The following is a 27,877-nucleotide window of genomic DNA, read 5'->3' as shown; positions in this document are numbered from 1 at the left end:
AAACCACAATACCTTTCCACCCCTCCGCTCAATAGTTTACTCGTATTCCCATAAAGTGATTTGACACATCTCCTTTAAAACCCTTTACGCTCATACACTTACCACTTTAATGTATGATCGGGAATACCTTTTCAAACTCCTTTCGCTCACCCACTCAACTTATCACCATAAAGTTGTAAGACCACTTTCAAAGCATAAAAAGCCATTATGCCTCTTCACCCAAGGATCAAACGTATGATTGGGGAATGTCAAAATGAACTATTTCAATATTACAAAAAGCATAAGTATATCCTCATAAAACATGAACTTCTTCACGCCTTTACGCTACTTGGTGAAATGTGACCATGGAAACATGAACAAGAAGGTACTTTATTCTTGCAAGAAACCCTACACCATAAGATCATAAAGGGAAGAACTTAAGAACTTTACAAACCCTTTTGAAATTTTGAAAAAGATCTAGAGTTTTTACACACTTAAGGTATTTCAATGACTGTATTGATGACAAACCTTGAGAATTTAATAGAATTCAAACAACACATGAACTAGGGAAAAACTAGGGTAACTTAAAAATTTGGAAAAATGATAAGGAACAAAACCCTAATCTACTTGATACAATGACTTAAATGATTTTTCACAAAAATTTAAGAATTTCTCTACACTATGAAAAATCAGACCAATAGGTTCACTGCAAGAAGAAGTAAGAAAACTAAGAAGAGAACAAGAAATTTAGTTAGTAAGGCTATGTGAAGTCATGGAAGATAAGAACAAGATAAAATAAGTGATAGAAGGAAAGAAAAATGAAATCCAACACCAATCCCTTTAGCAAGTAGACCTCATTGATCAACTCTCCAATGTAAATGAAGAAATCATGAGCCTAAAATCTAAAAATGAAAGATTGCGATATGATCTAAACTCTAAAAGGTAAATCAATGAAAGAATGATGAAATTCCAAGAAGACATGAATCAATTGAATGAGTAAAATCTCTATAGAAGAAAAGGAAAAGCAGGAATTGGATATATAAAAGAAGGAGAATCATCCAAGCAAGGAGCTCAAAAGATTCAAAGACCTACTTGCAATCACTGTGGTAAGATAGGTCATACATCAAACAAATGTTGGAGCAATGGAAAAGAAAAATTCAATGGGAAGTGCTACAATTACAATCAACATGGTCATAAGGCTAATGAATGCAAACAAAAACCAAGATTTGAAGGCCAATGTCACAAATTCAAGAAGCATGGGCACAAATAATCAAAATGCAAAACCAAGATATAAAATCCAATAGAAAAAATTGTGAAAGCTATATTTGGTTGGGACTACAACACCTGATGTAGATGTCATTATTGTGGAGAATTCAGATACATTGGAATGAATTGTGTAAAGCATCATTTGAGAAAAAGAGATACTACTAAATGATGTTTCATTTGTACAAAACTTGGTCATGTTGCCAAAAACTTCATGAATACTAGTAAAACTGAAGATGAGAAGAAGGAAAAAGTTGATAACATCCAAAAATACATGAGACAACAATAGGTTCCAAAGTCTACCAAGAACAAAAGTCCAAGCAATGATGAACAAGTCACTCAAGAATTGGCTAACGCTACAATCTCTACTTGATTTTTCAAAGGAGAAATTGGGACTAGGTTACCAAAGAATATGTTTAAATCAGTCCCAGATTGAAAAGATAGAAGATCCATATCTGTTTTCAAGATACAAAGGGATCATAGAGTGAAAAGGGTACCTACTATGTAAGGTCGGAGTAACTAAGTTTCATATGACTACCAAATGATGGAAGACTTTGCTAAGTAATTAGCACAAAGAAGTGGATGACAATCTGTCAACTTGATCTACCATCCATACTAAGCATTTATTAAGAAATCTGATAAAAGAATGTAATTGAAGTCATTTTCACTGTGAATTTTTAAGAGCTATTGTGTAATACAATCTTTAGAGCTTCCAAGTGATTTGAGTGAATTGTTACTAAAAAATTTGAGTTCTCTCAAACCCTACCGAGCAAAGAGTGGCATCCAATAGTAGCAAATCAAAGTGAGGTTCTAACATGCTATTTCATGGTGAATGGAAAGCCCCGGACTTTAAAATCACCCCTGTAATCATCAAAACCCTAGATCCAAGTGGAGCACAGTCTCAAATCCCTCCCAAAGTACTATTGATAAATGACATTCATTTTCACTTTAAATGCATGATTCAAGATATTGGCACTTTGCAAATGGACGAAGCCCTAGGACAATTGCATATTAATGGTGTCTTGAAACCCAAGCATTGACACCTAGAGACAAAATAGTTGACACACATTACTCATATCCCCCATCAATTTCAAGTAAAAGGGATTAGGTATATTCTCAGTCAGGTGTACAATGGTTAGTTATGGTTGGAGAAGCCAATTTTAATCACAAAGAAGATGATGATAATGATGATGATGATAAAGAGGAGAAAGATAAGAGAAGAAGCAACTAATTTTGACAACATTGTTGATGAAGAGGAATAGAAGAAAGAGGCTAATGAGGAAGAAAAGCAAGATGATGATGAAACTGACCTAGCCAAGATTGCTACAGTAGTTATAGCCTCACTTCCTCATTTTCCAACCAAGGTATTGACCACATCAAGAATGGAGATTACCTTTATAGGATTGATTGTGACTGGCATTCAAAGTACAACTAGCCAATCAATTTTTGCACCAACTCAGCTAATTAAATCATTGACTGAAGTGACCTCCACTTCATCTACCAAGTTGTAGACTCTTTCCTCTTCTACCATTTTGGAAACATCAGTTTTGGACACATTAGTTTTGAATTCATCAATTTTGGCTATTGTAGGTATTACTTCAAGTATTTCTACAATAAGTGTAGTATCAAGTTTTACAACTAGTCCTAGTATTTCTACTATTGTTTCTATTATGGGTACTCAACCAATAAATGCAAGAACAATTGAAACCAAGGTTCAACTGAGCACAAAATTTTTGGGCGAAGGAAAGGAGATGGAGGAATAAATAGACCTAGATGAGGAAATTTTAATCCCAAATTGGGATATTTCCAAGCTCTCACCAGATCAAATGTCTCCAAACCAAATGCAAACATTCAGTAAACTCCTACAAAAGAAAGCCAAGTAGCAAAGGCTTAGAGAAGAAAGAGATAAGGAATTTAAAATCATTGAGGATGCCAAGAATATTTTGATAGAGGTGTTAGGTATAGAAGTTGATTCTTCACAAAAAATTTGGTATCAACTAGTAGAGGAAGTTCAAAAGTTCAATGAAGATATAGATGGACAAGATAAGTTATTACAGAATGTAGAAAAGAAGCTTGAGAATAAAGCGTTGGAGCACATTGCTCAAAAAATTGCTATTTATCAAGTAGAACTCTCTACCATTTTGGGTTCTTTGGAAACATCTTGTACATATGTATCAATACCTATGTGATGTTTCAAATTTTACTAAGGAAATAAAGGACAAATTGTCCAAGATAGATGAAGACCTCAAGACAAGTGCTTAACAACTATAGCTTGACCCTAGTTCAAGCCCTGTACATTTCAATAAGATTAAATTTTTAATTGAGTTGTACACATAATTTCTTAATGAAGAGGCCAGAAGCAGATCTACCCTAGTAGATATTCAAAACATGATTCTTCCCAACATAGACATAATTCAAAAACATATTGCACATTCCAAATCCATCATCCATGACAACAACTACTCCATAGAAGACCACATGATTGAGTTGTCAGCCTAAGTGTAGATTGCACTACACACATGTAAGGTCTTGCAGGATGATTGGGATAAAACATTGGCCATAATACTCAAGGTACATTCAAACCTTTTGTCTCATTTTGGCATTAATATGTAAATATATAGAATAAATCTTTGGCACTATTGTCAAAAAGGGGGAGAAGATATGAGAAAATTTATTGGTGGAGATATGAGAAAAGTTATGGGAGAAGATATAATAGAAAGGGGGAGAAGACATAGAAGATATAATGAAGAAATGAAAATAATAAGTTATGGGGGAGAAAATGTAAAATTGGTACATAAGCTATAAAGGAAATGGGGAGATAAATGTGTACAAAAATATGCATTGTATGTATTTAGATGTACAGTATACTGTATAGGAGCCTTACCATGTATAGATATATATAATACAAAACCAATTTTGAAAAATCTCAAAAATAGTATACTCTATCGAGCTAAGAACCACTAGGTGATGGATAAAGGTATTCAGGAAACTCTTTAAATATAGTTTTGGCTAATAAGTGTTTTTGTCACTAATGTCAAAGGGGGAGTTTGTTGACATACCCATTAACTTTATTATTAGTGACATACACTTATTCAAATTGTAAATATCTACCAAGCTTATTGTACATTTAACAATGTTTGTTAGGCATTTCAATTGTTGCTAAGTTCTATAGTTAGTACCAAGTCCTTTGGACAAATTCCAGTGTTTACCAAGCAATTACAATTATTATGAAGATAAAAATTGTAAATCAAGCATCTCAGTGTATGCTGAGTTTACTAGTGCAAACTAAGTTGTGTAGTGCTTACCATGTTTGCAGTTTATGTGATGCAAGTCTAGTGTTAACAGAGCTACTCAATGTTAACCAAGTGACTTAGTTTATACCAAGCTCGAGGTGATAGTGTTTACTGAGCTATGTAGAGGTAGACAAGTGATTTAGTTTATATGATGAGTTTCACAGTATCTACCGCTTCACCAGTGTAGACCAAGTATAAGACTACTTGAAAGTGATCAATATGGACCGAGCTTCTACATCTACTAAGTGCATGACAATGCCAAGCATTGATAGTGGATGCCAAGTATCAGAACTTCACCAAGTTAGTCTACAAAGCCTGAGTGTCTACACCTAAGATGACTTTGTAATATTTGTGTAAACTTGTATAGTGGTCGACTTTGTAATTTGTATAATTGAATTGGTATATATGTAATGTATTATATCACATCTCATGTGAGTACTAACAATGAATATGTAATGTAATCTTAAGAGAAAAGAAGAAAGTGGGAATTACAAAGACTATAGTAGTATAAGGAGTAGCAAAGATTCATCTATCATAGCAAAGTGATTTGAACACTTAAAGGAATCTCATTCAACAAACCAAGTTGTAGATCAGAGATCAGCTATTGTTTCATCCTAACAGGTGGATTAGTCAAATCCTTTAACAAGGTAGACCTAATAGTCTTTTGTAAATCTCTTTACTAAGTGCATACTTCATTGTATATTTGTAAATCCTTTCATAAGGTGGACCTAGCAGTCCTTATTGCTCCTAATAGGGTAGATCATTAGAAGTGATCAATGTAAGCTTTAACAAGCTAACTTTATACTGAAGTACTAAAGCTCACGGGTATCATCCCCACCCCTATTTTATTTTCTATTTGGAAGGTTTCTAGGTCACCAAATCTTTGTGTCAAAGTGTTATGAATGCTTTCATGTTTTTAGTTTCTTATGCATAAAATTAGATCAAATTATATGTGAAGGATTAAATGCTAATTGGACTATTGGATTAAGAGTTAAAATTGTAGAAGTTTTAGAAGTTATTGATTCACCCCTCCCCTCTTAGTAACTTATGTTAAGATTATTTCCAACACATGGTTGTCTTGTTGATCCTACATCCTTAGTCAATTTTATTACTAAAGAAAATCTTTTTATGAAAAGATTGCAATGCAATTTTTATAATACATCAGATGTGTGGATTCAAAATTGTAATGGTTTTTTTAATCCATCATTTAGTGCTATTGATTTACTAGTTGAAATTTCTAGAAAATTGTGAACACCACCTTTGTTGTTGTTCCTACTTCTGATTAGTTTCAAGTTAAGTTGGGTTTCCATGGTTAAAAGCCATGCATGCTATTGCTTCACCTATTCATAAGTGTTTTAAAGTTGTTTATGATGAAGAAGTGAAGAAAATTAATCATAGTTTATATCACTCTTCTAGGCCTAGAGATTGTGCTACACTTGACTTATTTTGGCCTTCATTACCTACTTCATGTTCTTCTCAACTTGATCATCTTTTCCGTTCATATCAAGCCTATAATCCTTGTAATATTCTCGAGTTAAGTATACCTCCTATGGATCTTAATCATGGTCTTTTCCCTGCACCTTTCATACCTCCTTTATTTATGGCTTCTACATCTGATAATCAAGATCCTCCTATTGCTTGTCAGTCTCTTGATAATCCTAGTAATCTTCCTATAGAACTTTTGAAGGATTTAGTAAATGTTCCTCTTAGTTCTCAACACATTTTAAGAAAGAAAAAATGTAATCAAACTGCTAATGAACATTGTAAGAAGCATCATGCTCAAGCTAAAGCTCATAATTCTATTCTTCAAAAATATTTACCTTCTTTCGATACAACTATGCATGATGTGTTAGAAGAAGTTGTTGCTAATAATGATTTTAAGATGCATGATTATGATGATTCCATTCATATCTTAGATCCTATTTTGATTAATCTAGACAAAGAAGATACTCTTGCTGATATTTTTGATGTTAATGATTAATATGAAACTATTGACATTGACATTGATTTACCTAATATGCTTTCCTCACAATTAACACTTACACCTAGTATTGAACATTGTGATTCTCAAGAGGATTCATGTTTGGAACTGACTTTCATTCCTACTATGTTGGATATAGTTCCTCTTGTGAGTTACCCACCTTCATGTTAGAGTAATTAGATATTTTCTAATTAACTCTAGTCTACTTAAGCTAAACTTTAGGCATCTAATAATTAGTTTCTTTTATTAATTATAATGATGCAACCTAGGTTAGACCTTTTTAGGGTTTCAGTATCCTTTATAATGATGATCTCTCATTATAATCAAAGTTGAGAATTGAGAATTTTATTGTTGATAATAGTAATCCATCATTTTTCTCATCGAGAATGTCTCATCTATGGATCTGGCAACTCCATAGCTTTTTACTTCTCTCTTTTGTAACAGGTGTTTGCATGTAGGTAATTCTTGGGAGCTGTGAGGTTGATTTTTCATCAACTTCAACATGGTATTAAAGCTCTAGATCTTCATGCTCCTTAATCTACATTTTGTGCTCATCAAGAATGTCTCATCTATGGATTTGGAAATTCCTATGTCCATAGCTTTTGCTTCTCTCTTTTTGTGATAGGTGTTTGCATGCATGTGATTCTTGGGAGCTATGGGGTTGATCTTTCATCAACTTCAACACTTCCTTGAATGATATACAATGAGATGGGGAGATTAGGTAGTGTGCTTGATTGGAAAGTCCTTCATGGTAGCTTTTTATTGTGTTTTTCTATTGTACTGTGTTTTTCCCATGATGTGTTTGCTAAATGTTATTAGATATGTTTCCTTGTGTAATCTTCTTGGATCTGTGACTTGGAAACACTAATTCTTTTTATTCTCTAGGTCATGGTCCAAAAAGATTCTTCTTCATATCCCTTATGTGATATTTCCTCCATTGTGATTGTAGTTCTACTTTCTTTGGGGAATGATGTCAATTCATTTGCAATAATATCATATATATATTATCTTATGATCATACTGACCTCATAGAGATCCTTTATGTGTTTTCCATATGTTAATGTGGTATTTCCCTTTATTATTCTTTGTCTGGAGGCATCTCGTAGTGGAAACATAATTAATGGACTTATTTATGTTTCCATCAAATCCATTGCTCTTGCTAAAGTGTTAGCAATGACTTTAACATGGGGGCATACACTCTGCTCACTTATTACACACACACACACACACACACTCTTAAATAGACATATATTATTTTTCAATATATCTTTTTTCTCCCTTTTTGGATTAGTGAATAATCCCTAAAGCATGGATTTATATTTTAGCATCTCTTGATCCCTCCAATTTCAAATATTTTGATCCCTTAAGGTCACAAGTGTCCTTAAGATTGGATCTCTTTTGCTACTTGGTTTTACTCTTATAAAATATAATATTCTTAAGAGTGAATCCTTGATGGGTTGACTAGTGAGTAGCCATATTCACTAGCTAGTTCAATTCCATCTTTCCAATTGCCCAGTTTCTTTGTGTGGTTCACAATGAGACATAAGTATTCATTGGGCAAGATAATCATACTCTTTTTTTTTCTAGAGATGTTTCTCTTATTATGATCTTGGAGTTGATGAAGACTTGAGACTCTAGGGGCTTGAGGATCCCTTTGTCCCTTTGAATTTAATAAGATTGTCTTTTCATTACAATCTACTTTAACAAGACTTTGCATCAAGTCCATACTCTTGTTAAAGTGGGCGCTTAATGTATCATCTTAAAATGGAAGCACTTCCATGTTAAGATCATTTAGCCCACTGAGTAAGTGGTCTGGGGTCATGTCAAGTGCTTTAAATAGGTCTTTACATGGATCTAGTTATTTCCCCCTACTCTGCTTCTCTCTCTCTCTCTCTCTCTCTCTCTCTCTCTCTCTCTCTCTCTCTCTCTCTCTCTCTCTCTCTCTCTCTCTCTCTCTCTCTCTCTCTATTTCCAAATTATTTTTGACAAATTTCTCTATGAAACTAAGGACTTCAACTTTCTTGGTCAAGGTCAACCTCAACCCTAACCTAGGTCAAGGTTGACCTCATCCCTGTCCCTAGGTCAAAATTTCAATTTTTGAAGGTTTCGAGATATCAAGCTTTGGAAAGTTTCATTTTCCCAGTTCCAAGTTAGTTGTTTTAGGTTTTAGAATGGTACGCTCTTAAATTGCATTTAATCTTGGTCCATTTCTAGGGGTTAAGGTTAATTGGGATTTAATTCTCCAATGCCAGTGTTCTCCAGAAGTTTGTACCCTTAATATTTATATCTAGGTCAGGGTCAACCTCATCCCTGACCCTAGGTCCAATTTTCAATTTCCAAATTTTTTGAGATATCAAGCTTTGAAAAGTTTCATTTTCCCACTTCCAGGTTGGTTGTTTTAGGTTTTAGAATGGTACGCTCTTAAATTGCATTTAATCTAGGTCCATTTCTAGGGGTTAAGGTAAATTGGGATTCAATTCTCCAATGTCTACGTTCTCTAGAAGTTTGTGCACTTAATCTCTATACAAGGAAGCTTTCTTCCCTCATTTTGACATCTATCTATTATCTAATTTTCATGAGGAGAGATTATATTGGATGATCCATTATCAAGCATTTCAAGCATTCAAGATACAATTCAAGGAGGTCCATCATTAGCCATTGAAGGATTTAATCTCTGTGGAGCCCTCTTATTGATGATTTCTCCATCCACATTCATCCAAGCCTTTTTCTATGCAAAGATCCATTCAAGATTGGTGTTGAATATTTAATGACATTGATTTGAGACATCCTACATACATCTCTACATTCATTTGGAGCATTTTTACTTGTGGGTTTAAGGATTTGAATTCTTCACAAGGATTTCAATATAAGAAAGGTGAATAGTTCCATTTACTTTGTTTATTTATATTGCAATTTCAATTATATTTCAAGTTTGATTCCAAACTAGGGTTTGACCAAGGCAAACACCCCATCCAAACAATAAAACCCTTTTTTCTTGTAGATACAGGTATAGGACAACAAATTAAAGTGCAAATTTGGATACCCTTTTCATCAAACTTGCGAGATCTGTGAACAAATTTTTCATCAAAGCTATGCAAGTCAAGGTCAACTTTTTTGGGGCACAATTGTGTCCTAGGTTAAGATTGTGCTCTGCTATTTGGGTCAAGGTCAACCTACCTTTAAAAGGAAAATTTTTTTTGGGTTTCTTTATCTCAACATTTCCAGTCTAGAACAGGTTGTAGAATTCTCTGAAACTATACATAGACATCAAAAATCAATATTTTCTAGATTTTCCCTACTTTGAGGTTAGTATTTTTCTTTTATTCATTCAAGGTATCAAGTACTTACTTTCTATAGGATTTCCTCCTTTCTTCATATTCTCCATTGTTTGATTCATTTGTACATTGATCAATTCTGTATGATTGATCAATTTGGATTGTTCCTTTTGGGAATTTTCATCAAGGGTAGGTCTTATATTCCCCTTACATCACATTTCTTTCTATCATCCATATTTTCCTCTATTCATTTAGGTGAAAACTTTTTCACCTTTTTCATGGACATATAAATATTTCAAGGGAGTACCTCTAACACTATGTGTGCACCACATTTCATTGATATTTTGCATTATATGGGTATAGAAGAGACCATACTAGATGAACAAGGACTATGTTGGATAAGTTAATGAGGAGATAGAATATATGTTGGAAGTAGGTATTATTTTTAGAGTGCAAACAAGTGAATTGGTCACTCCTATAGTTGTGTCATCTGTGAATGAGGTGAACTAGATTCACATAAGTGTAGATTTCATATGCCTCAATCCATTCACTATAAAAGACCCCTTTTCCATCCCCTTCATGAATAACATTCTAGAAGAGTTGGCAGGACATGAGATCTATTTATTTATGGATTGATTCACATGATACAATCAAATATCTACAGTAGGATAAATTGAAGACTATGTTATTTATAGAGGATGATAGCTATGCATATAATAGGATGCCTTTTGGACTCTTTAATATTCTCAATTAATTTTAGAGGACAATCTTGCACAAATTTTATAAAATGTGTATTGGAATTTTCTACGATTTTTAGACAACTAGTCCATCTATGGTCCGCAAGAGACACACTTGGTGGCTCTCAAAGACTACATAAAGTGATACAAGAGAACAATATTGACATTGAGCTCAAAGAATTGCAAGTTCATGGGTGATAGGTGATGTTTATAAGGCATATTGTATACAAGGTAGGATAAAAAATGAACACCGATAAGGTATATGTGATTAGATTGCCATACATCGTAGGATTGAAATATTTATTGGAGCACATAGGATACAACATGAGGTTTATCAACAAAAATATCAAGTATCATAGCTAGTATACAACATTTCAAAAAGGAAGAGTTGTAAAATAGGAGGGCATTGTAGGAAGAAGCATTCTAGGAGTTAAAGACATGACTAGTCAGTGCACTATTAATAGCATACCCAAATTGGAACACAAAATTTCATGTGCATGTGGATGCATCCAAGTTTTTAATTACACTCACACTGGAAAAGATGGGAGATCATGGGATGGACCACCTAGTTTACTTTGTTAGTAAGTTATTGTCAAAGATGGAGAAAAAATATAGCACGATAGAAAGGGAGGCCCTCATAATAGTGTATATCATTCAAAAAAAATTGACATTACCTTATGGAAATGCCATTTACCTTTTGTACCATCTTAAAATGGACACACCTCATTTTTAGACCTTTTAGCCCTCCTTAGTATGGTCTTGGTCTCTTTTTCTTCTCTCCCCTTCCATTTCATGCTTCTTCATCATCTTTCTTTCTGACATGGTCTTCTAGGTGTCATTTTATCACCCTTTTGACCATATATCCTATTAGAGTAATAAAGTATTTTCTTATTAATTAAATCATATTGATTTAATAAATAAGTAACTTATTATCTATAATTTACTTAAGCTAAAATTTGGGCATATAATAATCTATTCTTTTATTAATTATTATCATGCAACCTAGGTTAGATTCCTTTTAGGGTTTTGATCTCCTTTATAAGGATTGATCTCTTTGTAATAATACATTCATTCAATATAATAGCAATCTCTTTTTTGCACATCAAGAATATCTCATCCATGCATTTGGAAATTCCAGCCTCCATAGTTCATGATTCTCTCTTTTTGTGATTAGTGTTTGCATGCAAGTGATTCTTGGGAGTTGTGGGGTTGATCTCTCACCATCTTCAACATGGTATTAGAGATCCAGATCTTCATTCCTCTGTTCTATTTATGAGATGTTTGGCTTGGCTTTCAGATCTATATTTTTTTCTTTTAGAGGGTTTCATTTTCAGAGTTTTTTTTTTTTGTATTGGATCTAGTGGGTCATCTTATTTTTGTGTACTTTGAGCCCAAACAAACCTCACAGTTAAGCTGAGAGCACCCAAAAACCCTTATTTTCATATAAAATTTGTCCAATTTGGACACAATTGGAATCTGAGGAAAAAGCAAATTGCTCCCAGACTTGACAAATTTCTCGAGGCATCAATTTTATGATTTTTTGGCATGGAAATTGATATTTTTTGGCTTGAAAATCAAGATTTTTGATACAAAAATTGAGGTTTTTGTCATGCCCAAAATACAGAGGCAAGGACACACAAATAATTTTAAAAAAAAGAAAAGAAATATGCTCACTAAGTTTGATAAGTTTTAAACCAGTTACAACACGGATGCATTGCAAGGCAACAATCACATTTTCCCTAATAGTATCCTGACACTTTCATTGAAGTTTCAAGTCAATGCAGAGGAGTAGATCAATAAGGTTGAACATTCGTTAAAATATTGATTTTGATGTTATGTTCGTCATACACTCATTCTAAAAAATATATTAATAAAAAATATAATTCAATAATTCTAATAACAATATAGATAAGATAGATCTAACTATAAGCTTAACCTAGTTTAGTAACCAATTTTCAACTTTATTCTATATTAATTATATTAGCTAACACCTATCATATTTTAACACAATTATTGTCCACATTAAGCATACTAATTAAATCTCGTTGTCTATTCATCATTATGCATTTAATCTAATAATCTTATTTTTTTAAAATTAAATAAATTAACTAATCATGACTTAACCAACATATTAAACAAGTCATAAATTTAACTAAACTTTATACCACTACTAGTCCTAAATATAATCTAAAACAAAATAACACAATCCTTTGATTTAAAACACCATATAACCACTTGACAAAACAAATCTAATTTATTTGTAAAACAGATTAAATAGTACAACTAATTCATTTCAAAAACATATTAGACCATACTTAAAACTAATATTAATTATATACAACATAAAAAAATAACACTCAAGAACTAAACTAACTAAATCTAACATTCACTTAGACAACTTGTTAATTTAATAATGAAACCATCTTATCTAAATCTAATCCAACATTAAATTATTAAAACATACTAAAATTTTACTTTAACAAACACCAACTATGTTCAACTTACACTTAATATACTTTACCATAAAACAATTAATAACTAAAACCACCTTAATTCAAAAACTACACATTTAACCTAACACTAATACACACTAAACAACTTTTGCTAACTAGATCAATAATTATAAAAAATTTAAATAAAACAACTAACAACTATCTATACTAACCTATCATACTAACAAACATGTTAAAGCTTGTAACAAAAAAAAGCTAAACTAACTAACTAAATTAGAAACTTATTTCCAATATCTAACTAACCTTTAATCTAAAACTAATTTTAATTAGCACTCACATAAAATAATAACTAACAAATATCTAACAACTAACTATACTAACTCACATACTAACCAAAATTACCTACACTACCCTCCTTACCTTCCTATCCACATGGCCACTTGGCACAAGTCAAACTCCTCCCCTTACCCAAGGCCTTGTTCGCTTCCCCATAAACTTCCATGCAGACCAAGGTTTGAAAGAAGCGCAAGGATGGCAGAGAATGCTGCCCAAGGAAGGTTTAAGGAATGCATTTGATGAGGGTAAGTCATAAAGTTCTAGGAGACAATTTGTTAAGATATCAAAAGGAATGGAAGGTGATCTGCCCAAAACAAGACATAAAGCAATCCAACTCACGCATGATGATGGAAAAGTCAAGAAATCCATAGGTGTATAGACCTAAAACTAGGGGAAAGGAAGTAGTTTTGAAGAAGAAGCCTAGCAAACAAGACTTCTCATCCAACACATTAAAGTGAGAAGTGACTGGGTCTGACACAAATTCCAACCCATCAAATTGCCTAGTTCCAAGCACAAGATAGAAGTAAAGGGGGATTTTAACGCATGGGAGTGAGAGAAACATAAAGCAAGTGGGTAATCTAGGTAAGACATGATGAGTGGAGAGCTTAACATAGGTCTTCGGATAGTAATTGTAAAGTTTTATTGTTGAGTCAAAGGATAATAGGGATATATTTAAGATATTTACATTACTAAAAGTTTTTTCTTTTTTTCATTTTTTTTAAATTTTAAAAATAAAGAATTCAGAGAGAATATTTTCTATCACAATAAGTGGAATAATTCATTATCCCATACAAAATCTAGAGAACTCTTTTTTGCTGTAGGATGGCATTTTTTTAAAATTTTCTTCTAAAAGCCATATTTTTGTCTAAGTATAGATTTATGAATAAGGTTTATATTTTCAAATTTAATGGAGATGAGAATCGCTTCCTTCTAGGTGATGAAATCTTATTTCTTTAACCAAGGGAGTATACTAATTTCTCTTTAACATTTGATTATAATCATCGAGTTCAGATATTTGTTTAAACTATAAACATAAGCTCATTGTAACTCTTAATAATTTTGAACATAAATTGAGAGTTCCAAATCACAACATTATACCCTCCTTAATCCTATTTTTGAATCTTAAATCACATGATTTATTAGCACCATTTTATATAATTAATTCAAATCGAATAAATATGATTACAAACATACAAAAAGAGTGAATCTCCATTTTATCCATTTTCAATTAAACATATGTAAAGAACTGAAATACTAATAGGCTCAATGCAAGAACATTACTCAATCTCTTTTTTTTTTTTTCTCTTTTCTCTATTATTCATCCTGGTTCAAGGCTCCATTGGGAAAGAACCAGTAAGAAAACCCGATGTCCTTGCCAATACATCAAAATTTAAATATGTTTTACATAATATTACAATTCAAATGAATTCTCTTCTAGGTCCTTCAAAAGTGTATTCTACCAATACCTTCAATACCTCAAGGAAGACAAGGAGAAGACAGGAGCTGACCCCGGGTAAAACATCACAACATCAAGAACAATTCAAGCATACACCCCAACCTAGTTTTACACAATAGGTCCAAGCATAGAACTTGACTAGGGGGGAGGTGGATTTTCCCAATGGGAGATGTCAATCAACATACCAAAACATAGCCCTTTTGAGGCTAAAACTTCAAGAATTTCCATTCTTTTACAAGGCCCTTTTGGGGCTATTTCCACAAGGATTTTCATTCCTTTCCATATTCAAGAATTCACAATATCAAACAAGGTATGTGATGACAAGTAGGGGCCCATACACCCTACCCTCTTTCCCTCCTCTCACCATGAGAGGAGACTCTACACCATTGAGGTCCAACTAAGGCCCTTCCCTCATACATGACCACTTATTCCCTATCCAAGGGTGAGTAATGCCAAAACAATCCCCATGAAATCCCCTCAAAAAAAACATCAAAAAAAGCATAAGAAGAACATCAAGAACAAGTTAAGATCCCTCCAAATCAACCCAACACACAAGCAAGAAAACAAGAATAATACAAAACCTTATGTAAGATTCAAGCATGAACAACATGGAGAACAAATCCAAAAGAGTGAAGAACTCCTACCTTCACAAAATGTTATGGTAAAATGGTAAGTTGAGAAGAGCTTTTCCTTTTCTTCCTTCAATCTTCAAACTTCCTCTAAAACTAGAGATTGGGTGACAACCCCAAAACTACTCCAAAATGCCTCTAAGTATCATCCCTTAACTCAACTAGACTTCAAGTAACTCAAGATGGAGTTTGAGTCACCAACTCATGGAGGAGACCATAAATTTTTGCAATCCATCAAAACTAGGGTTTTTGAGTGACCCTAAAAGTCAAACTAAGAGGCTAAGTGGGTGGAAAGTACTCCCCACCCATACCCTTATGCCTAAGGCACTTAAATTTAATGTTTTTAAGCCTTAAAGACTTAATAGGAACAAATAAAAGCTAGGGGAATAGTAAGACCAAAAAAAAACCTTTAAAGATAGACAATGCAAAGATAACACAAATAAACAAAGGGGTTCAGTTTCGTCTTTCCATTGGATTTCTCGGTTAAACTTCTTGCACACTCATTGCACACATCAGTATTTCAAGAAACACATGTATATATGTAAAAATACTTATCAAGAAATTAATGTAAATTAAAACATCCATTTTCCTACAATTTAGTTGTTTATCTCTTCTATTCATATTCCTAATTATTAAAATTGCATAATCAAAGCATTAATTATGCATTCACTTACTTCATCAGTAAACATGCTCGTAAAGCATTAAATGATGAAATCAAATATCTAAAAGTAAAATATCGCACAACATACAACATTTCTTCATATCCATTTCAATCTCCTATAATGGTTTTAATAGAGAAATTCTTATTTAATGAGTATGTGCGAGAGGGGGGGGGGGGCGCTTACAGTTTTTTGGCATAAAAATCAAGATTTTTTAGCACAAAAAATTGAGGTTTTTTGGTACAAAAATAGAGATTTTTTGTCACTGAAATTGACACTACAATAATTGGGGTTAAATTACAACAACAATTTGCAACGGTGGTTTAATTTGTGGTGATTTTAGTAGTTTTTTTTGCAATTTTTTCCAAAGCTATCATAATATCAACATTGGCATTGTAATTGTGACATTAGTGTGATTATAAAAAAAGAAAAAAAGAAATAGCACATTAATCATTCCCATTTGATTGATTGTGGAGAGCTGCATGTGAAAGATTGTGGAGAACTCTGAACAAGGGTATAAAGAAGTTGCGAAAGAGTGTGGAGTGTGGAGATCTATGACTACCTAGTCATGCCCTTGCTCTACATTTTTTTGCCATGATATTTTCCTTATAATTCATTTGCCTCATTATTTAGTCTTTCTATTGTTTCACACTAACTTTGAAGATAAATATCTTCCTCACTATATGATATCTTAAACTTAATAAAATGTTTTTTTGTTGTCCATGGCATCAAGTGAGTTTGAATTTATTGTAATAATCTCCAGTCAATCTATGGTCATACCCTAGCTCTATGATATCATTGCCACACCATGCCCTTGTGATCTCCATCCCCTTGCCCTTGTTGCATACATATTCTAGAATCCAAACAATAAAACAATAAAACTCACTCAACCTGTGCTTACATATTTTCAGCTAGTAGGATCAAATACAGTTTTCCAAGGTGATAAAATTGCATATGTAGACGCATTTCTTTCATGTTAGACATGAAGTGCATTCCCCAATTTATAATGAATGGTTGGATATAATGGCTCTATATGATGTCCCAACAATGGAAACCAAGGATATAACCATGCATGTATTGGCATAGTCTCCCTGTAAGGATCCTAAGTATATACTCTTGATGTTAATTTGGGCATCACTATATAATCCAGAATGTTATGAAGTACTGAAGCTGGTAGTAACTATCCCATGTCTCCAAAAAATGTAGCATAGGTTCAAGGTCCCTTGGCTCCTAGAGTTGAAGAAGCAAGTTCAGCTTCCTTTTTAAATTATGTAATCATGAGGCTCATTCCCTTGCAAAAGCCTTTGCCACAATGACATTACCTCTAAACCATGCAAAGGATGTTGAAGTGGTTCCCAACCTTGAAACACTCTTATAAGAAATGGATACTTGGGATCATTGTAGGGAGAGCATGTTAATACTTGAAATACTCTTATAAGCAAATATAGATGAAATACATGACAAATTGCACAACTTGTAGTCCTCCCAATGTTTGGACTATAAATTCTCAAAGAAACTTGGAAGTGATTCCAATGTCATAGTAGCTACTACAATGCTTTCCTAGATTCTATCTAGTGTCATTCCCATAATATCCTCTATGTTGTCTAGCTATTATTTCTGTCATGTAGTCTCTTTCATAGACATTCTTATAGAGATGTATTTTGTGGCATTTCTAAAACATGTGTGATTTCTCTATTTAGGGTTGTCAATGTCCATTTCTCATCAACCTTTAGCCCCAAAATGGATGTAGTAGTTCTTCAGCAATGGTCTAAAGTGAAATCATAGAAATTCATTCTATTGTTCATCGCCACTATTGTGCAGATCATATATACCATATTTCACATGTCATTTTTGTGTAGAAGAAAGTGTTACCAAAAGAATTCTAGTAAAGGAGGACTAAACAAGCACCTTACCTTACTTCTTATCTTTCATGGCCTTAGTTTTATAGTATAGCTCAAATTAATCCCTTTACTAATTTTGTTTTATGTGCTTTTAGTTGTAAATGAGATTATTGTGAGAGAGGTGATTAGTTATTTTGAATTTTTATTTTAAAGATTAGTTTGTCATTCATCATTATTAGGAAAATGAGGTTTTAGGGTTGTGTTAGTTGGCGTTCCATTAAGTATAGTTGCATCTATTTATTGTGTTAACAATCTAATGATATAGAAATATGTTTGGGATAGTTTAGTTTTTGTGTGGTGTTACTATATGATTTTTTTTCTCTTCATCAATTTAGATGCAAATCCTCACTCAATTAGGGGATTGAACCTCAAGTTTGGGAACTTCCTTCACTAACAACCATTTAATTCTTATTTGAATTGCCCTGTGTTTCAAATCAATATTTTTGACAATATTTCATTTATATTCCTTTCCTATATGATCATCTTGACTGTGAATTATAAGATTTAATCTCAATAGTTGTTTGGAGAAAAAATAACTTACATAATTCAATTTTTAAAATGTTCAATATAATATGCATTCACCTACCACAAATATATTTAATGCTAGTGAAGCTAATCGTTGCCAATGGAGATATTTATGAACCTCATTGCAAAATACTTAACCTATCCACAATTATCTTATTCAATGAACCCCTAGTTAAATTCTAAAACATTCACATTACGGTCCAATGATGAGGTAATGTATTCATTAATACAAATTAGCAACAGATGTCAAAGACCTTAAAATTGACAATTTCAATATATATCCAATTTTTTTACCTTTTCAATGTTCATTAAAATGAAAATTTCCTCTTGGATTCATAATTATCTCACTGGCATGGCATAAATAATGCATATGAATATTTTTTAAATAAATAAAGTTCTTGATTTAGCTCTATTTCTTCTAATTTTTTTTGTATAGGTTGGAATAAAAACTAGTCTATTCAAAACAAGATAGGATTTATAATAACAATTTTGTATTCTTTTCTAAACTATATTATTCTAAATTGGTGAATAACATTACATTTTTTTACATTAAGAGTGTAGGGATTATCACAATGTATTTCAGTTTTATTTGTTAGTCCTTGGACTATAGTTTTCAAGTCAATCTAGCCTATAGTTTTTTTTGGAAAAATTTATAAAATTATTCTTATCATTGTTAAATTTTTATTTTTCTATTTAAAGGCAAATTTTGATTTTTTATTTCTTATTTTTTATTGGATGTACTTATTTTTCTAGGCATTCTTTTATTTTTTGAGAAAAATTAATAGAAAATAAAGCTACTACAAACATGGCAAATTGCATGTCTTTCACATGTCTCCTTAAGCTTGCATAGATGATGTTTCTACCATACATGTTCCTTTCATTTGAGAGATCAAACTCTACCAAAATCTAATTCTCTTAGCAAACTCATTAAAGCATCACTTGCATTAGAAACAAAGGAACCAAGAATACCATTAAGGATAGAAGCACCCACAAAGGTAGATAAAAAGGTGACAGACCAAAAAACAACTAATTCTATTGACACAATACCATTATAAGCTACTAATTTTGTTGATCAAATACTATTAGAAATTCACCTGTAATGGATTAAGATGGAGAACATAAAGAAAAAAACATTCCTTAAGTTCAAAAGTTAGCAACTATTCTAATAGAGGTTGAGTTTGATTGCAAAGAAGCAAAGACATTGGATTTATTTTACCTAATTCTAATAATTAGATAGGCATAATTCCTTTTCTTAGGTCCATATTAACTAGTAGTATAAAAGACTGCTAAAACAAAGACAAGGTGTTGCACATGACCAATTTAGTTTTGACGACGTTTACATTTTTCAGAGATTATTTATATGACCATTTAGTAATTGAATTGTATGCAGTTAGACAATAGTTGGAGGTAGTGTTGGATGTACATTTATGGTTGATCTCATTCAAAATTGTGGCTCCTACAACTGGTCTATGATGCTTGGGAGATTTATCTTGGGAAAGGTAGAATTTTGTTCTCAATTCAAATGTGAACAATAAATCTTAGAGAGTAGTTGTAAGCTCTTACAATAAGAAAAGAGAAGAGGCACTAAATGTCCTTAGAGCATATGAATACCATTTTAGAAATGATGCTACCTAAAATCAAGTTTTTTTAAAACAAAAGAAGCATACCGATAATTCTCTTTGAATGATCTAATTGATGATCAAAGATTATTGACCTTATTTGCTAATTTGTTGCTTGTAACAATTCTAAATTTTTTATTGATGGTAATTCTTATTAAAATTATGATGCTAAATAATGAAGACCATGCAAATTTCCAATCACATAATTAGCAACAGTTTTAGTCTTTTTTCATGTATATATTAAGGATAAGTTTAATGCTCTAGCTTGTAGTTTTGCAATGGAATAAGTAGTTAAGATTTCAGGAATAAATGCATGATTTCACATGCATGTCAAACTTTTTTTTTTTCCCAATATGTTGTGATGTGGAGCCTAATCAGATTCGAAGGTTTATTTGGTGTGATTTTCTCCCCATAATATTTCTATGGGAGTTTGCGGGTAGCACCCCCAAGATGGGGTCAAGGGGAAGCACCCATGTGGGGTCCTAGGGCAATGCCCTAGGTGTGCTTCCCATTGTAGTATAGGGTGGTGTTGAGTGGCAATGCCCCCATGAGGGTTTTTGGGGCAACATCGCCAAAGCCAAATCTGACGTTATATTGTAAAAGGTGTCAACTACTATTTTTCTATTATTCTAGCCCTAATTTTGTAAGTGACAAAAATCTTGTATAAAAAAGCTTAGGGTTAGGGACTTTCATAGTGTTTGATGCAAAAATTGGTTCTTGTGGTGGTATTGAGTTGTTAGGGATTACGGATTGTAATTGGGTTGTAGTCATTGGATCATAATAATATTGGAGTTGTTGTTGGTGGACATAGCTTAGGGATTGGGTGAACAATGTTAAATCCTAGTGTCTTGAGTTCTCTTATGTGCAATCTATTATTTTTTGATATTGGTTATATTTTCATGTAACTACTATTTCTATCTAAGGTTAATCCTAACAAGTGGTATTAGAGCTTGACAGTCATCATTTTCTTTAGTTAGACTATCATTTTTTTTATTGAAAAAATTTGTGATCCTTTGCAAGAAGGTCTTACAATTGAGTGGGTGTCTCATAGTTGAGTTGGAGTGATAAAAAATAGGGATAACCTAAGGGTTGACGAGTTTAATTGGAAAAAATTTTAGTTATGGAAGATGCAAACAGAGGACTATCTCTATCTAAAGAATTTATGGAAGCCACTGGAAGGGAGAAATAAAAACCAAGGAACTATAACAACTGAGTAATGAGAGATTTTAGATAGAAAGACACTTGGAAGCACTCAATTATGCTTGGCACCATCAGTGACATTTAACATTTAAAAAGAAAATACAATGAAAGAGTTTATGGAAACCTTAGCAAAATTGTATGAAAATCCCTTCGCTTCAAATAAGGTATTTCTCATGAAGCATTTATTTAATATAAAAATTGTAGAAGGTGCATCTGTTGCACATCATTTAAATAAGTGTAATGCTATTACTAGTCAGCTATCTTCTATGGGTATTAATTTTGAAGAAGAAATTAGGGCTCTCTTGATTTTGTGTTCTTTACTTGAAGGCTGGAATGGCTTGGTAATGGTTGTGAGTAATTCTATTTTTGGATCTAATACCCTTAAATATGATAATTTGATTGGTGTTATTTTGAGTGAGAAAACTCATAGGAAAACCTCTGGTGGATCTATATTAGGAAGTTCTTTGAACACACAAAGTAGAGGCAAAACAACATATAGAGGAAATAATTCTAAAAATATTGAGAAATCAAGCGAAAAGTCAAAGGGGAAGAGATCTCAATCCAGAGGACTGAGAGATTGCTGATACTGTGGTAAAATAGGGCATACAAAGAAAGATAGCTAGACTTGAAAGAATAATGAAGGAGATAAAATAGAAGGGAACAAGGAGGAAAATGTGTTAAGTAAAAAATTTGAAGAAGATTCTTTGCTTCTATCTTTAGAAAGTGTTGATGATTCATGGGTTTTAGATTTTGGTGCTTCATTTCATGCTACACCTCTTCATTTCATGCTACACCTCATAGAGGTTATTTCATTGATTATGTCCAAGGGGATTTTGGGCTTGTTTATTTGGGGGATAATGAACCCTATCAAATTTTTGGAAAATGAAAAGTTAAGATTAAGTTGCAGAATGAGAATCATTGGCTACTACATGAGGTAAGACATGTTCCAAGGCTAAGTAGGAATTTAATTTCAACAGGGCAACTTGGTGATGAGGCTTGTGTAGTTACTTTTAATGATAAAAATTGGAAGGTTTCAAAAGGTTCCCTTATAGTAGAAAAAGGTGTGAAAGTAGGCACCTTATATCTTTGTACAAGTCATATTGTTCCTTCTACTTTGATTGTCTCAAAGAAAAATGAATATTCAGGAACAGTTTTTATATTTGAGTAGGGAGAACAAATAGCTATTGTAGAATCTAATACAACACTATGGCACAATAGACATGGGCACGTGAGTGAGAAAGATATGAAAGTAATTCATTCAAAGAAAGTTTTACCATGTCTAAAATATGTCAATATTAATTTCTATGAAAGTTGTGTGTATGAAAAACAAAAGACGGTGAGTTTTGTGAAGACTAGGAAGGAAAAGAAGAGTGAGAAATTAGAGCTTGTGCATACAAATGTATACAGACTGGCTCAGGTATCTTCCCTTGGTGGCTCTCAATATTATGTTACACTTATTGATGATGCAACTAGAAAAGTATGGGTTTATTTCCTTAGATGGAAATTTGATGTATTTCAAATTTTTAAGAAATGGAAATGCTTGGTTGAAAATGAGATTGGAAAGAAATTAAAATGTCTCAAATCTGATAATGGTGGTGAGTATTGCGGTCATGAATTTGAAGATTATTTCTCTGCTAATGGCATTCATAGATAGAAAACTATTCCAATGACTCCATAAGAAAATGAAGTGGTTGAACACATGAACAAGGCTATAATGAAGCATGCAAGGAGCATGAGGTTGCATGCTAGGTTGTCCTTACACATGTGGGTGAAGGTTGTCAATACTATTGTATGTTTGATTAATAGAGGTCCCTATACTTCTTTGGGTTGTGGTATTCTAGAGGAAGCATGGACTGGTAAGAAGGCAAGTTATTCTTTTCTCAAAACCTTTGGTTGTGAAGCATTTGCTCATATAGATTTTAAAAATAGAACCAAGCTAGAAGCTAAGTCAAAGAAATGTATATTTATTGGATATGGCATTAATGAATTTGGTTATAGGCATTGGGATTTTAAAATTCATAAAATTGTAAGAAGCAAGGATGTCATATTCAATGAGAAAGTGTTGTACAAAGATTTTTTGTAACAACATGAAAAGAAAGAAGATGATTATGTAGTGTTGGATGATACTCTAAAAGTTGATGTTCCAACAATTCCTCATGATGTGCAACAACCGCAACAACAAATACCACACACCCTAGTGAATGTTAGATGGTCAACAAGGATAGATAGACCTCCAGAAAGATTTTCTTCGTCCTTGTATTCTATTTTACTTACTGATGTTGGTGAACCTGAATGTTATGATGAAGTTGTATAGGTGGATACAAATATTCAGTAGGGGTCTACAATGAAAGAAGAAATGGACTATTTGCTAAAAAATAAGACATGGGATTTATGCAAGTTACTTTCAGGTAAAAAGGCTTTATAGACTAAGTAGATTTATAAGTTGAAAGAAGAGGATAGAAGTAAAAAAATATTTAAAGCTAGTTTAGATGTCAAATGACTTGCACAGAAAAAGGGCATTGATTTTGATGAGATATTTTCTCTTGTTGTTAAAATGACTTCTATTTGCATTGTTTTAAGTATTGTGGCTACTAAAGATTTGAATTTGGAGTAGCTTGATGTTAAAACAACCTTTCTTCATGGTGATTTGGATGAAGAGATATATATATAAAACAACCACAGGGATTTGAGGTCAAAGGTAAGGAGAACTTAGTGTGCAGATTGAAGAAAAGTTTATATGGCTTGAAGTAAGCACCTTGGTAATGGTATCTGAAATTTGACAAGCTTATGCATGAGCATGTATATAGTAGGTGTCACTTAGATCATTTTGTTTATTTTAAGAGGTTGGATGATGATAGCTACATTATTTTATGTTTATATGTTAATGATATTCTTGTAGTTGGGTCTAAGATGGATCACATTAAGGGGCTAAGATGCCAATTAGCACATGCATTTTCTATGAAGGATTTTGGGATAGAGAAACAAATCCTTGGCTTGTAGAGATAGGAAGAACAAGAAATTGACTTTATCTCAAACTAATTATATATAGAAGGTGGTGCAACATTTCTCTATGGAGAAAGCTAAAGCTATCAACACACCTTTACCTAGTCATTTGAAGTTGACTAAAGAGATGTGTCCCAAGACAAAAGAAGAGGAGGACAAGATGTCTAAGGTACCTTATGCTTCAGTTGTAGGAAGCTTGATGTATGCTATGGTATGTACAAGGCCAGATATTTCACATGCAGTGGGAGTTATTAGTAGGTATATGAGTCATTCAGGGCTTGAGCATTGGAATGCAGTTAAATGGATTCTTAGATATTTGGGAGGAACATCTAGTAAATGTTTACACTTTGGGGGCTCTAATACTAATTTATAAGAGTTTGGTGACTCATATTTGGTAGGGGATATTGGTATCAGGTGGAGTACTATAGGTCATGTATTTACTATTGGTGGGGTAGTAGTGAGCTAGGTTTCTAGGTTATAGAAGGTTAATGTTTTATCCATTATAGAGAGAGTATATGTTGCTGCTATAGAGGTAGCCAAGGAGATGATATTGCTTCAATTCTTTGTGGAAGAATTAGGACACCTATAAAGGGATAATTAATTTTTTTATAGACAACCAAAGTGTAATTCATCTTGTGAAGAATTCAACTCTGCATTCAAAGAAAAAACATATATAGTTGTTGTACCATTTCATTCAATCAATTTTGGATTATGGATAGTTAAAGTTGGAGAAGATACATATAGATGACAACTAGTGGATATATTTACCAAGGTTGTAACAAGGCAAAAGTTGAACACATCTTTAGTTTTAGTTGGTCTTCTAGATTGAACAGAATGAAATAACAACAAATTTCAAGGTGGTTTGATATTGTAGTGGGAGCTACATGTTTAGCAATTCTATGATCAATCTCCAAGTGGGAGGTTATTATTGTGGAGTCTAATCAGTCTCCAAATGGGAGATTATTGTGATGTGGAGCCTAATTAGACTCAGGGGTTTATTCAGCATAGTTTTCTCTCCATATTATTTCTACGAGGTTTTGGGGGCAAAGCCCGCAAGATGGGGTCAAGGGGCAACACCTCACAGGGGTTTTTGGGGGTAGCACCCCCAAAGCCAAAAATGACCTTATATTATAAAAGGCATCAGCTACTATTTTTCTATTATTTTAGCCCTAATTTTTTAAGTGGCAAAAAGCTTTTATAAAAAGGCTTAGGGTTAGGGATTTTCATAATGTGTGATGCAAAAATTGGTTCTTGCAGTGGTGTTGAGCTATAAGGGATTATAGGTTAAATTAGGTTGTAATCAGTAGATCATAATAATATTGGACTTGTTGTTGGTGGATGTAGCCTAGGGATTAGGTGAACCACTTTAAATCCTACTATCTTGTGTTCTCTTATGTATGATCTATTATTTTCTAATATTGGTTATATTTACATGTAATTGTTATTTTTTGTTTGAGGTTAATCCTAACACAATAAAACATGTACAACATGCATAGGAGTTGCTCAGATTTTCTTATTTTTTTCAATTTATTGAGGAATTTGTTCTATAGTCTATGGTAGTAAGAAAAACAAATAAAACTATGACTTTTATTCAGATTTTATGTAGAGTTAATGAAGAAGGAAATATTTGATTTAATTAGAGATCACTGTGTAAAACTTTGGATTTATTTTCTTTAAAATAGAGCATTCTCTGTTACAAAATGTATCATCAATATTTCCATTTTTTGCATAGAATATTGGAGTGGTGAACTATGTAATTTTCTTTCTTCCTTTGCTTTTAACAATTTCTTTGTATTGCTCTTTAGTTTCTACGATTTTAATTCAATATTTTGTGCTCTTTGTTATCACATTTTCCAACTTCACATTGTAGCTTTGGAAATTCTTTGTTGAATTGGTCATTGAATTTTTTTTTTCTATTGTGCAATACTTTTCACTTTTTGTTTTTCTTTCTTTAATACTATTTGAATCAGATCTTCTCTATGTTTCTAAAATACTTAAGAGTTGTAAAATTTAAGAAGTGATTCCATTTGTCCAAAAATCAAGAAAGGTTGTGATTTGGTAGATGACATAATTACCGCCAAATGTAGGCAAGATGGTCCTGCATAAGTTTTAGTAACTTCTAAAGTGGAAATGGATGAATGCCTCACTTTTAAGGAGAAGCCAAATGATGGATTTGATAGAAATGAGTTACCAAATTATGTCTAGAACTAAGGGATGCACAATGATTAACATCATTGATAAAGATGCAGAGAATTTGAGTAGAAACAAATATGAAAGACTATTGTTGGAGGTAAATGCATCACCTACAATCTCTCCCAGAAAGGAAAGTGTTTAATGAAAAGAAAGGGATTATGAAAATTCTTTTCAATCTCCAGAATTGTTGGGGGTTAATGTATCACCTAAAATCCTTCCATAGAGGAAGTTATACCATAAATTCTGAAGGAGAATGACGAGATTTCTGAATCTCTTGAATCATTGAAGGTGCAGACGATCCAACTTGATGGGAAGCTAGAAATTATGGACCTTGTGGACTATGAAGAAGTATGTGATAAGGTTCCTATAACACCCCACTCAGGAACCCTAAAGAAATAAACCTAATATATTACAATTTTTACTGAACTATAATTTGTTAAAAGTTTATACAAGATCAAAGTAACAATGTGAAAGCAATATACACAAACACAACATTTACACATGCAATTACAATATAGATTTTATTCCTCAAGGGTCCTTTAGATTGAGTCATATTTAAGATTTTTTTATTAATTGATTAAGTCTTAAGTACAATATCCATAATCATAAAAATATAACATATAAATCTCATAAGAAAATGCACGAATACAAGTGATACAATGAAAGACATTTAATTGATAACATCTACTACACATGTCATAGGATATGTGAGAATAGATACAAGTACAATTAAATACAAGATACATGATAACATATAAATACATCAACTAAATAGAAGTCTCCAAGATAGGAATAAGAATGATAAAGGCACAACCACATCACTAATCTTCCAATGTCTATAAATCTGAGGGGAACCCAAATGGTAAGAAGACACTACCTCCCAACCACGCAATTACCTAATCAGGCTTCCACTCCCACTAGGTAGGGAATATAATGAAAAATCCACATATAACTAATCAAACCATAAAACATTCTTAGGCGAGGAATCCTAATAAAAAAATCTACCTCAAGGGTAGCACAAACTACTCAAAAAGAAAAGATAATCAAAGTTGATAGAGCACTCATCTAATACCAACACTACATACCAAGTCAAAATACATAGACCAAGTATATCTCAAGTATCAAAATCATGATATAAAGTCCATAAAATATATCCACCTCAAGTTAAAATAAATATGTCAAAAAAAATCACCATAAATCACCAATCACCATCAATGAAAGTAACACCAACAATAAATACATCCAACAATAAGTACAATGCCAATAATTGCACCATTAGAGGAAAATAAAAAATCAATGAAGGATACTTAGGATACATATTAGGGAGTGTCATCACATGGTAAAACTACTTGAGCTACTCTAGACTAGTCTCTTA

Source organism: Cupressus sempervirens, chromosome 11 (assembly GCF_028749045.1).
Source record: "Cupressus sempervirens isolate cs-2001-9-10 chromosome 11, ASM2874904v1, whole genome shotgun sequence".
Taxonomy (NCBI): domain Eukaryota; kingdom Viridiplantae; phylum Streptophyta; class Pinopsida; order Cupressales; family Cupressaceae; genus Cupressus; species Cupressus sempervirens.
The sequence above is the reverse complement of the archived record's forward strand: the minus strand, read 5'-3'. Positions refer to the sequence as shown.